The sequence below is a fragment of the Phyllostomus hastatus genome, unplaced genomic scaffold (genome assembly GCF_019186645.2).
Source record: "Phyllostomus hastatus isolate PE091 unplaced genomic scaffold, TTU_PhHast_1.1 phas_scaffold_129, whole genome shotgun sequence".
Lineage (NCBI taxonomy): Eukaryota > Metazoa > Chordata > Mammalia > Chiroptera > Phyllostomidae > Phyllostomus > Phyllostomus hastatus.
Window position 1 is genome coordinate 36,201,496 of NW_025334009.1, and position 13,778 is coordinate 36,215,273.

General features: G+C 41.0%; 1 pseudogene; it reads right to left on the minus strand.

The window, feature by feature from the left end:
• Positions 1-12,707: 12,707 nt before the first annotated feature.
• LOC123830868 lies at positions 12,708-13,298 on the minus strand (annotated as a pseudogene).
• Positions 13,299-13,778: the final 480 nt, after the last annotated feature.

A 13,778-nucleotide genomic window follows, 5' to 3' on the forward strand; every position in this document is an offset into this window, starting at 1 on the left:
CGACATCACATAATTAGAATTAATATGGCTCTTCTCCCCAACTAAACAGTAGACTTATCAAGGGTATGCAGATCACATATTTTCTTTCTTTTGAATCCCTCAGAGAGCTTACCCCAAGGTTAAACAAATCTAAGTACCCAGAAAATACTTATTTAAACCTGTCTTAAGCTATTGTAGAATAAAACCAAGGAGCATAGAAATGGTTTCCCTGTTACAAGAGATGGAACATTTTCTCTCACAGATGTCTTTAAAATGCTGTCTGTTGCCTTGGTCCTATCTGAGGAGCACATGGTTTATTCCAGGAGAGAAGCCATAATGGATGGAAGGTATGTTTCTGCTGAGTTAGGGGTTATCATGTTCCCTGGATCCAGGCGCCAGATTGATGGGATAGGCCTCTATGATTTATAATACACTAATCTCACTGGAGACTGAAGCACAATTAATCTTAGAATCTTGCAGCTTGCACTTAACAACTTTAGAACCTTCCCTGTGCACTTGGCCTGCATAGCAAATGTCTTTGCCTCCCCCAGATGCTAGGACAAGTGGGCATTGCAAACACAAAAACACCCTTCTCAGCAAGGTGATAGAATACTATGGCAATTTTTTTTAGAGTTTCCATAATATCCCAGGGAAAAAAGACAATACGATGGCATTTTACACTGGAGTTACAATGTCCGTTATAATAATAGCATTAAGTATCTATATGATCAAAACTATAAAAACCTGTGATGTATCAGAAATGTAAGTGTTCAACCTCCTTTCCCTTTTGTGTTATGTCCCTGCCAAATGTCAGCAAACTAACTTTGACCCTTATGGTATCTACACATGCAACCCAGGTGGCATAATCTGGTCAATGACTTTCTCTGTGGAACCTATGGCACCTGCCTGTCTAGCTGTGCTGTGTTACTCACTTTTCTGTCACCATGTCATGAGATGTTCCCCTCATGGGTTCCCTTCCTCTAGGCAGGGTGCCCCAAAGAAGAAAGGTGGGGCTGCTGAGATCCAAGAAACAACACATTCCCAGGCAACGGAAGCAGATATGACAAGGTCTGTACAGTGAGTGTCACTTCATTCGTGGAGAGTTCCTCATGTCATGCCCAAAGTATCCTTACTTTTACTTTACACATAATTCTAACAATCGTAAGCTTTCATCAAATTCAAAGAAGACAGACAAATATAATAACAGCTACAAGAAAGTTCCCATAAAGAAAATCTACTCACAAGATAAAAAGGAGGGGCAGTAATTATGTGTGAAAAAAAACAAACAAACAAACATAAACTTTGGAGCCTCTTCTCATAGAAATCAACACCTCCTACTCCTCCAATAAAATAACCATGTTTTAGTACAAAATAGTCAAAATAACCCCTAGAATCCAGTCATCCACACAGAGCAGGTTCTTTGAATTCTCCCCCAAATAAGAAACATGTTAGTATTTGGAAAGATTTCCTTCCCCAATGATTCAAGTGGAAAAGTTTAGTGCTTAAAGTTTTAACTCAGATTTACCTAAAATAATGTATTATTCCTTAGCTTTCTAGATAGGCAAAGTCATGAGTGTTTTTTTTTTAAATCTGTAATCACCTTTATTATTAAGTCAGGGGTGGTGGTAAGTCTTCCAAGGAAAGCCCTTGGAAGCCCTCAAACCACAGCCCTTCAGTGCTTCACAACACAAAAAGCCCATAGTTAGAGAACAGTAATGGGGATGTAAAGAACAGTATAGGAAAGGGAGGAGCCAAAGAACTTACATGCATGACCCACGGACATGGACAGTGGTGTGGGTATTGCCTGAGGTGGGGGGGTGTGGGTGGAGGGGAGCAAAGGGTGGAAAGTTGGAACAACTGTAACAGCATACTCAATAAAATATAATTAAAAAAGAAAACCCATGATGACAAATAACCTTAAAATCATTTTAGAGCTTCTTATATAAACATGGCTGCATATTTCAGCTTATTTGACCATCATTTCCATAAAAATCACGTGAAAGAAACAAGGAGAATTGAAAAAAAAATCCACAAACTCCATTTTCAGTAAAACTAGAAGCCTGGTATAACCTGCACACACCAGACTATGCTTAAGGTTGACAAAAATAACTGAAATCAGACAGAAACCACATGAGGAAAAAAAGAGAAAAGAAAAAAAAATTAGTTGTAAGAGAACTTAATGATGGCACATCTTAAAAGTACCAGCAGGAGTAAAACTCCTAAAGGCACCCAACTCACCATGAAATATGTAAGCTACAAACCCCTTTTGCAGCAAGGCACAGGGAGCGAGGAAAGCAGAAATTGTAGGAGAAGTGCCCCTGGAGAGCAGAGAAAGAGAGGAGCCAAGACCACACAAAGAATAACACAGTCACCCCATGTTTCCAGCAATCTGTCTTTGGGGAAACAGCAAAGAAAAAGAAAGCTTTGATTTGTGATGTGTTGCATCAGAAACTTTAGGTAAATAGCTACAACTAAAAAACTCAACACATTCAATAAATGATTTTTTAAGATGAACTGGCATAACATCTATACGAAGTTACTGCAAGGTAAAAGTTTGAATAGAGTAGCAACATTTATCAAGATATGAACATCATTCATCAAAAAATGCTTCTATGAAGCAAAAAATAAGTATGTAAATATTTCACATGATTTTTTAAACAATACAGCAACTATCTCTCTAAAGAATATCACAAAATAGAAATGCCACAATCCAGGGAAGTTGTAGAAAAAAAATAGGAGGAAGTGAACTGTGAGGTAGCCAAACTATAGAAAGTAATTGACAAAAAGTTTTAAAAGCCATCAGAAAAAGGAAAACAAAATTAGAAGTTTATAAGAGAGATTATACACTGTAGAAAAGACATTAAAGAATATAAAGGACAGATACAAGAAATGCAAGCAAGATTAAATGAAATAAAGATAGAATTAAAGGGTTTTAGAGAGAAAATGATAGCTACAACAGGTAAAGGAGATCCAACACACACACAAAATCAGAGTTTATAAGGGAGAAAGCAGAAACAGTGGTACTGAGTAAATAGGAGAAGATTTGACTGTATTTCGTAGAAGGACATACTATGATGAACCAGGGAAAACTGAATCATGACAGTTAACCATGACCTATATCCTGCAAGGCTGGAGAGGGAAACAGAAATACAAAGAAGATAGAGAAGAGGCAGAGAGATCAGAAGGGAAGTGAGGGAGGATGGGGCAAAGGAAGAGAAAGGAAGAATCTTCTGGGCATCAAGTTCAGACATGCCTCAGATTTCCTTGTTCTCAAAACAAGAAGGTGATGTAGTTAAACAGCTGCAGATAGCCCAAGAAAGAGAGCTAAAGATTTTCTATCCAGCAAAGCACGTCCTTCTAAAAGCAAACAAAGCTAACAGTAAATCTCCCAGTTTATGTAATATTGTTCCATGAACATTTCTTGAGGAATTTACAAGAGATTAAATATCTGTCAACCAAGAGATAACAAAGGAAACAAACTACAGCAAAAAGGTAAAGAGCACTCTCTACCACAACTGCAAAACTAAGATTAAACATCAGGTGTTGACTGGACTTACCATGGCGATAATTTCACAATGTCTACAAATAACAAATCATTATGTTGTATACCTGAAACTAGTATAATATGTCAACTATACCTCAAAAATGAAAAATAATTAAGATTGAACAAAGCTGAAGATTGAGCTCACTGATAGAATGCAAATGTTATATACCCAGACAACATATAGATGATACAAGTCATAAAAATTGGAAAGGGTAAGGAGTAGACAAAATAAAAGGTAGAGTAGTTTTGCAGACTGTTGCATTTGTAAAAGTGGGAGCCAAAGAATATGATTCAAAGCTGACAAACCAAGTAGGGAGGATGTGCAAACATCTTTAACAAGACAATGGTAAACACTAAGATTAACTAAGACAAGGTGGTGGGAGAGAGGGTAGGAAAATGAAGCATATCCATTTTATCATTATTCACACAAAATAGCTCATTAATCCTGCCTAGAGAAATAGAGCACTAACAATATTATATAAAGTTATAATTGTAAAGGTAGCCATGAGAACAAAAACACAAAGCTTCCTAAATACTGAAACTGCAATTGTTCTAAAACACAAAGAAAACTCATTTTGTAACAACTTGCTGACAAACAGTAAAAGAGAAACATAACATAATTTCATATGAAATACTAAGATCAAATATACCTGGCATATTAATAAATGTAAATGGGCTTAACTTTACTACTTAAAATATATTTCAGATAAATCACAAAGCAAAACTAAGCCCTAGTCATATATAAGAGATACACACACAGAAAAACCTAGCAATTCAGAAAACTTGAAAATAAAAGGATGGGCAAAATTCTAACAGGAGAATGCAAACAAACAGAAAAACAGAGGGCATAATGTAAATATCAGACAAGATTAAATTTAGAGCTAAGGCATTAAAATGATACAAAGAAAGTCACTGTTTATAAGCCAAAGGGTACAACTTAAGATGAATATATAATAATTATGGATATTTATGCAATAAGAGACATTAGAAACAACAGTCAAAAAATAGTAATTATAGCACCTGCAAGGAGAAGCAGATTTTAAAAAATAGACTGGTGGTAGGGAGATTAATTTCTCTCTCCATTTATGACAGAACAGGTACATGAAAATATTAAATCAGCATGTAAATGACCTAAATAACATAAATACTCAGTGGACCTGATGGATATATATTGAGCACTGTATGCTGAAATGGCCTTGGAATAAACATGAAAACCAACCATCATCTAAGTCGCAAAGGAAAGAGCACTGGATTCTAACACATAAAGATAAACAGGCCATATTCTGTGGTCACAATATAAAACTAGAAATTAAAAACAATATCAGAAAAAAGATTTAAATTTTTTTCAACTCTTAATCCCTGGTCCAAAGAGGAAATGAAAACTCAATTTTCAGAATGTCTAAAAACAAAATGTGTAAAATATTTACATACCAGTGCCTATGGGATAGAATGAAAATAGTACTCAGAACAATTTTCAAATAGTTAAATTATTATACAAATAGAACATACAAATCAAAATAAATGAATTAAGCATCTCACTTAAATAACTTAACAAAGAAAAACAAAATAAATTTAAAGAGAGCAAAAAAGTGACACTGTCAAAGATAAAAAGCTGAAATGAATTTTTTAAAAGAGGAAAACAGATCAAAGAAATGTTTCAGTTAGTTCTTTTACTTTGCACCATATGCAAAAATTAAAATGTATCACAGACCTAAATGTAAGAGCTACAGTTTTAGAGGAAAACTATTAAAGTTTTAGAGGAAAACAAAGGCATAAATCTTTATGACCTTAGATAAGGCAATGGATTCTCAGAAAACACAAAAAAACACAAGCCACAAGAAGACATGGATAAACTGGTCATCAAAAAGTAAAAATTATTCCCAGTGTGTTTTAGGCCCCTTGGCCAACAAGCAAGAGGAAAGGGTTTCTGACTCTATGTCACTTGTGCCCGCATTCCCCAAACTTTTGGGCACCAGGGAACAGTTTCCTGTTTTGTGGAAGACAATTTTTCCACAGATGGGGCAGGGAGAGGGAGGGACAGGAGGCGGTGCTCAGGTAATAAGGCCAGCAAAGCAGTCTGGCCCACTTCCTAACTGCCACGGATCGGACCGCTACCAGTCCACAGTGCAGGGGTTGGGACTCCTGGCTGGCTCCACAGACTGACCTCACCATGCCTTCTACCTGTGCCCCAGTTGAGCTCAAGAAACTCACACATCATTTGGCCAAGTTAAACGATGCTGCACCCATGGCTCTCATCTGCTCCCCTGTCTTCCATATCTCTGTTCCTAGTGCAGAGCACACAGTGGGGCATAACAACCACCTTAGAAAGCACATGTTAGAGATTGAATGTTCCTGTCCCCCACCATGCACCTGTTGCAATCCAATCAATGTGATGGTATTTGGAGGTGGAGCCTTTAGAAGGTGAGAAGATTTAAATGAGGCCAAGAGGGTAGAGCCCCCATGATGGCATTCGTGCCTTTACACAAAGAGGAAGAGATATCAGAGCTCTCATGCTCTACATCTACACTACATGAGGACACAGCTGTCTGCAAGCCAGGAAGAGGGCTCTCATCAGGAACCAAACCTGTCAGCACCTTGACCTTAGACTTACTGGCCTCCAGACTGTGAGAAATAAATGTTTGTTGTTTAAGTCACCCATTGTATGGTGCTTTGTTATAGCCACCCAAAATCACTAAGGCAGCATGTATTGATCGACACATGAAGGCTTTGGATCACTTAAGAGTTTTTGTATTTTCCCCTTAAAAGACATCCTATGAGACCTCAGTGAAGTTGCAGCAAAAGTACAGGGCTACTCAGACATTGTATCTGAGGTCATCCAACTGGGTAAGATGCAGAGAGAGAGGTCTTGAGCCCAGTCTCCCAATGTCTAGGACAGAGCCTTTCACAGTCACTATGCTGCTTGCCTTGCTGGCAAGTGTCAAATGACATGGAGGAACAGGACTCACACTGCATGTCAGAGGCCACCAAGATATCCTTCCATGGGCCAAGTGCCCATGTAGGCAGCCCGTGAACACCTACCTGGGCTCTGGGCCCTGGGCCCAGCTTCATTGCCAGAAGCTCTCCACTATACAAGCCACATCCCCTCCCTGAACCTCAGTTTTCCCATCTGCACAGGAATCACTCCATTCTTCCAGAGACCAAGGGTCCAGTGTAGATATAAGACCAAAGTACCTCAGAGAATTCTCTTTGCTCTAAAATTTCCCAATTCAGAGACTGACTAGAGAATAATGATTATAAACAGCATTGTCACCTCTCCATTAGCTCCTACAGGTGAGTCAAAGGGTTTGGGGTGAGTACTTAGGTGTGTGAGAGATTGGATGGGAGCCTCCTTAACAAAGAGAACAGGGGCAAAGATTTAAAGGTTAGTTCTGAACAGGCAGTTTCTTGAATACACATATCTGTCAAAACTGAGAAGCTGTCTTATAACTAGAGAAAAAGGAAACAGCCCTAAAAGTTTCTTTAGGTAAATCCTAGAGCCACTGTGGTGCACCAAAATCAGGAATTCCCCCAGGGATTTCTAAAGGAAATTGGCCACCAGACACTGAGTCATGCCACAGATCCCTTCTCATCTTCCCCTGGATATCAATAAACAACTAAGGGTGTTCCTAAAACAGAAAACTCAAAATCACCCAACTCCCTGGGTCTATGGGGGAAGACAGAGCCACATGGACAAAAATAAATAAAAGTTCACCTGCTCCTATCACCCCAGCCTGCTCATACAGGAATGCCAACCCCCTGCAAAGTTACCCTTGACCAGGTCTCTATCATATGTGCTCCCCAATACCAGAGGTAGTTGACTACTGGCAGATGTCACTGCTGTCACACTCACATTCCCCAGGTACCTGCCAGCCATCCCTGGGTATTATAACCACCTGCCAGCTAACTCAACAGCTTTCTAGGCACTACATCTCCCCTAGTACAAGTGACAGAGACCAGGATGCATAGGAATCACTCCATTCTTCCAGAGACCAAGGGTTCAGCTTATCATGCCTGTATCCTTTTTCCCTTGGCTGAATTTGTTCAAGATTCTCCAAAGGCATCATGTAAATGAGCTTTTTTGGCAGGCCTGTCTATCAATGTTCCAGGTATGCTTAACTTCTCCTTGAGACTCTGGCTATAAAACTATCTCTCTGCTCAAACTCTCCAATGGCTCCTAGTGTCTTTAGGTTAAATGTCAACTCCCTGATGTGGCACACAAAGCCATACTACCTGCCTGGAAGTGTCCTGGCACTAGAGAGTCACAGAAGGTGACAAGTGTTCTCTGGGAGGCAGTGCAGAGTGGTGGTTATAACCCCATGTAGGCATTGAGGGCAGGGTCCCAAAAGCTGGTTGGCCACAGCAATCCCTTTGCTTGTTAGGAGGTCCTCCCAAGCTACAGATCCCTGCCTCCTATTGAGTCCTGCAGAGCCTGGGGCCTTCTTGACCAGCTCAGCTGCCCACCCACCAGCTTTTGGAACAAGGAGCAGCTTCCAAAACACAAGAAATCAGCCACTGCAGACCAGCAACTTGGGCTAAGGCCAAGGCTTACTCTTTCTGTCACCATGGTGCCTCCTGCAGACCTAACCACGTGGCACCCACAACGGATGGAGCTCAACTAGACACTCTTCTTGAGCTCAGTTCATCCCCCTCTAGCATAAGGTGTGTCCACTCAGGGTTTTCATGGTTTTGTTGCCCCTCTTCCATATCTTATCCACTGGGGAATGGCAGAAGGGGGGCAACAGGACAATGGCATGCAGGCATCACGAATATAATGCTACATGGGACTCTCCTGAGGCTTGAGTTCATGGTGCTGACCTTCCCACCCATTTATCTGGTCCCCCATACCTCTTTGAACCTCCAATCCTTATCAGTAAAATAGTTTCATAGTACAAACCATATCAGCCTATTGGAGGGAAATATAAGATGCTATGTCAAGTCATCAGGACCCAGGTTATGGGAAACCCCATACTCTACACCTGTGCTGAAAACAAAACTAGAATGCAAGCCACCTATTAATTTTAGATTTTCTTATAGCCTTCTTAAAAGTTGTTGAGTAAAAATTAAATTTAATAGTATTTGTAACCTTTTATATCCAAAATATGATCATTTTAACATGTAATTAATTAAAAAACCTAATGAGACATTTCATACATTTTCTTTTGTACCAGGTCTTTGAGATTCTATATGTATCATATGCTTATCATACATCTCAATTCAGACTGGGCACGTTTTGGGCACTCAATTGCTACATGTCACCATTGGATGCCACACTGGACGGCACAGCTCTAATCCAAAGTTGGACTTTGTTCTGTGGACAATGGAGAGCCATGATGGATTTTTGCCAGAGGAATAAAATGCAAATGATAATAATAATAATAATAATAACAATAATAAATAATCTGGACTTGAGGTAGGGACACAGCTGTTCTGCCTCAGTGGTCCAACCAGTAGACCAAGAGACAGCAGCTCTATTTTGTGTCTCCTTGGCACTTACGCAGAGCCTGACAGAGAGTCCTTGGTAATTGGGTTGGATGAAGCAATCAATCAACAAATTGCTAAAAAGGGCAGCTGCCTGGATCTGTAGAGCAAGTTAAATAGAAGGGTCTAAAAGTCAGAACTTGGAATTGGGGCAGCAGGATGGGGTGCTGTGAGAAATAAAGAGGCTGGATGAGAAACTGGACAGGTGGCAGAATGGCTCTCACTTTAAACCAGTGTTCCACATGACCAGAGGCTGTTGAGCCTAAATGACTGGTTAGAGAGAATGTGGCTCAGAAGTCGTAAGTCACTTGGGCAACAATCACCAGGTAGCTGAGAGGTGCCAGGCACTCCTGAGCCTCTGGGAGGGGAAAGGTCATAGTAAAGAGGTAAGATGACAGTGAAGGCTTAAATTTATATAACAACAAAAGAAAAAATCCAGTTCACGTGGACGCCAAGGTCTCAGATGCAGGGGATGGCTGAGAGGGGAGGCTGGAGACAGGAAAAACTGCAGCAAGCAGGGCGCCCTCCAGCAGCAGAGCCCCGGTTCAACCTAAACCGTCTGCGTTTCATTATCTAGTTGTGTTCTCAGGGGACCTGGGGTGAGACTGCTTAGCAAAAGCAGCTGCTTTCACTTTAAATAGTTTTAGATCAAAACCAGTGGCATATAAGCTCTCTGCGTGACACTGGTAATGAAGAAGAAAGTCTCCCAGCAGCTCAAAAGAAAAAAAATAATGAAAATAAAAGGTTTTGACACTGATCCAAAAGAAGCTTGAGTCTCGATGTTCGCAACTTGTGCGCACATGTGTGTCAAGGATGGGAAATGTCAGGGATAATGAGCTAACAGTACGTGGACATTCCAGGACTGGAGCATGCTCAGGAAGCTGAGACAGGGACTGTGTGCTCTGGACCCAAAATAATGTCCTAAATCACCCAGCCCAGGAGTTCTTGCTAACTCCAGAAATCATCCTTGGGGGAAAAGAGACATAAACTGCTCAAGGAATAGAAAATGCACATTCCTCTGATCACAAAGATGGATCTCAAAGAACTTCTGTGGACATTCTCTCCTTTGAGCCTTGCAAGAACTCCTTCAATCAAACTGGCTAAACACCATTAACCAGGCTTGACAGGTGAGAAAACTGAGGCTCAGAGAAATTAAGCAACTTGATCAAGGATATTAGATTTATTCTGCCTTTGCAAGTGAAAAAAAAAAAACCAAGACTCACAGAAAGGGGACTGGCAGGCATGAATGGAAAAGGCAGGGGTGCCTGGCCTGAGTGCTGGGCCCAAAGACTCTCACACTCTCAGGACTCCCTCAACCTTTGCCTCCTATCTCTGCTTCTCTGGCTTCCTTCTCTCAGGCTAGCTGCCTCAGCAGCTCCAGGCTAACATCCTCATAGTCTCACAATTACTGAAGAAGGAACATCTTTCCTGACAGCCTTAGTTAGTAGAACCTTGGAGAAGCACTCTGTCTGAGTAGGCTTAGGTCACAGGCTCATTCCTGGGCCACAGCTGAAGCCATGCCATGGAGACCCATTGCTGGCCCAGCCGGGTCAACATGCTTCACCCACTCCCAGCTGGGTGTGTTTCTAGACTAAATAAGAAGGACCGTTGCTGGGCAACCAAGAATAGTAGCCTGTACAGTTACTAATAGGAAGGCCACAATGAACCAAGGCCAGAGAACCAACCTTTTGACTCAGACCACATCCATTGTTACCAGTTCAACAGTGTGTATCACATTAGGTAGGCTTCAATAACCAAAACAGATGTGGTCCCTGTCAGGGGCACACAATCTAGTGAGAGAGGCAGACAACAAACAGGTAAACCAATAAATAATGGCAAATTGTGACAAGTGCCATGAAGGAAACCAGTGGGTGAAGTGACATAAAAAACTGGGAAGCTATTCTGAGAGGACATTTAGAGAAGTTTCCCCAAGGACAAGCTGTTATGCCTTGATCAAGACTGAGAAGGAGCTAGTCAGGGCGAGTGAGAGGAAGATGTTTCTGGGCTTGGGGAGGAGCTGTGTGTGCAATCTCCCAGAAATGGGAAAGTCCCTGCCCTGTGTGGCAGACTGAGAGAAGGCCATCTGGTGTGAACGGAACCCAGTGGGCAAGGTGAGGATAAACAGATCCATATGTAGGGTCTGCCAAGGCCTGGAAGAAACTCCAGATTTTACTCTGAGGATCTGCAGGTCATTAAAGAATCTCTATGCCTCAGAGTACTTTAAAGTGATCTGTATTTTTAAAAAGTATAAACGGAAACATAGGTTAAAGGCTGTGATTGCAGTAATCCAGCAAAAGTTGATGTGACTGAAACTACATCAGTGGCAACAGAAATAGAAGAACTAGAAAGATGAGAAATGCATGTAAGGTGAGGAAAGAGGCTGGGCTTGTGTGCCTGGATGTTTGTTTTGAGGGAGAGGGAAGAATCACAGAGGATTTCCTGGCTGAATGGTCAGGTCATTTACTGAGGGACAGCAAATTGGAGTTGAATGATTGGAATACAGTGACGATGAAAAGCTCAGTTTTGGGTAACTAATTTTGAATTGACTATGAGATATCAAAATGGCAAGGGGGCAATCAGATATTTAAATCTATGGTTTTTCAGAAATTTGGGCTGGTGATAGAAATTTAGAAAATATCAAAATGATTTTGAAAACTGAGGGCATCAATGAGATTACTTAGGGAGTGACTACAGAGAAAAATGAGAAGCAGACCCAAGACTGATTCGTAAGAAACACAAAACATAAAGATAGGAGAGCCAATAAAAGAGATGGAAGAAGATGATCAGAAAGCTAGGCAGGAAGCTAGGAGATAATGACTCCACAGACACAGGAGGAGAGAACGCTTCAAGGGAGAGGAAGAGGATGTGGTTGTGTCAAAGCCACTGAGAGGTCAAGTACAATAAGAATGGAAGAGTGCCATTGAATTTAGCACCATGAAGATCTTGGAGAATGTTGCCAAGAGCAGCAGTTTTGATAAAGGATAAAAGTGACATACCCACAGGTTGGAGAGGGAGTGGGAATGTGGAGGAGGGAGGCAGAATATCTACACACCTTTTCAGGTTTTGTGAGAGAAGTAGAATAGCACCTGGAAAAGACTGAAAGTCAAAGAACATTTTAATAAATTGGAGATAGACACAAAGAAGCACTTCTTTTATCGGCTTTATAAATTGGCTATCTATAGTGAGTTCTCATGTGACCACAGTGTTCTCAGGCTTTACAAAGCATATCCATGAAACCAGACATTTCCCTAGGTCCCTTCCACATCTATCGTTCTAAAACTCTACAAGAATTTCTTCTTCTAAGGTCAGAAAGAAAATATCCAAGACTCATGCCTTAGTCTACTCTGGCTGCCGTATCAAACTCCTATAGACTCAGGAGCTTAAAAAGCAAACATTTATTTCTCACAGTCCTGGAGTCCAAGATCAAGTTGCCAGCAGATTTGGTAGCTGGTGAGAGCCCACTTCCTGGTTCCTAGGTGACCATTTCTCATCATGTCCTCACATAGTGGAAGACGCAAGAGAGCTCTCCAGAGTCGTATTTTATTTTTCAAAACAACATCAAAAAGTAAATGTATTTAATCATACTCGGCTCATAACAGAGTAAATGGGTGAGTGGAAGAATAACGTATGCTGTGTAGCATGTTTAATAAACTGGCAACAGAGAAAGTTGGTTAAATAAAAGCAGAGGAATTTTGTCTCTTAAGAACTAGAACCTAAGGGATCCATGGTCATCTGGCACCTGCTCAATGTTTTCCATGGTTTGAAATGTACTGATGGGAACTCCAGGGATCTCCCTGATTCTTTGCTTAAGGTCCCAGTCTTCCATGGCCACAATGTGACACTGGTGCTGAGTTACTCTGTGTACTGCCTAGGTCATCTGCCTAGGTTCCTTTGTGTGTGCATGGTAATCATTCAAATCTTGGATCCTTGGTGATCCTTAGAGCCATTCCATACTTCTGCCTCAATTTCTCAGTATCAGCCATTACACAGTCAGTTATACAAGGGATACACTTGGCATACAGACAGTTCATCACTGACTGAACCAAGTCCAGTTTGGCCTTAATGGAAAAGTTGATAAAGTTGGTGTCAGCCAGGATGCAGTAAAGTGGGCCCAACGGTGCATTATATTGGAATAATAAACAGGAAGGGTATTGAGGGCCTTCTCTTTCCCTGAGTGCACTGGGAACTTTCTTCTCTTTTTAGGTTTTAATCTATCATTTTCTTTAAGACTCTGATCTCTGAGGTTAAGCATTTGCTTCATGGCCATGTACTTCCTTGTTTTCCTTTGTGTCCCCATGTTCATGCTACACTCTTGTTTCTTCCAGAGCCGCCCTGGAGTCTCTTTTGCAAGGGCATAAATCTCATTCAGAAAGGCTCCATCCTCATGACCTACTCACCTTCTAAAGGTCTTACCTCCTAAACCATCAAACTGGGCATTATGTTTCAACATAGGAATTCAGAGAAAGAGCACAAATGTCCAATCTGTAGTGACGGGCATCCAAGCAGCTCCTTCTCCTTGTCCTCTCAATTCTTTCGGTCACTAATTTAGTCATTCATTTCCCAGCAAGATGAACACCACAAGGAAAAGGAATTTTGGTGTTCACAGGCACATAGCAGGTACTCAATAAATATTTGCTAAATGAATACACAAATGGATGGATGGATTCTACAATGAGTCACCCAGTGCCTACACATGAGGATCTCATTCAATATTTACTTGACCAACATGAAGCATTTGATACATGCCATGCTCTATGCTAAGCATACCTCAGTCAGC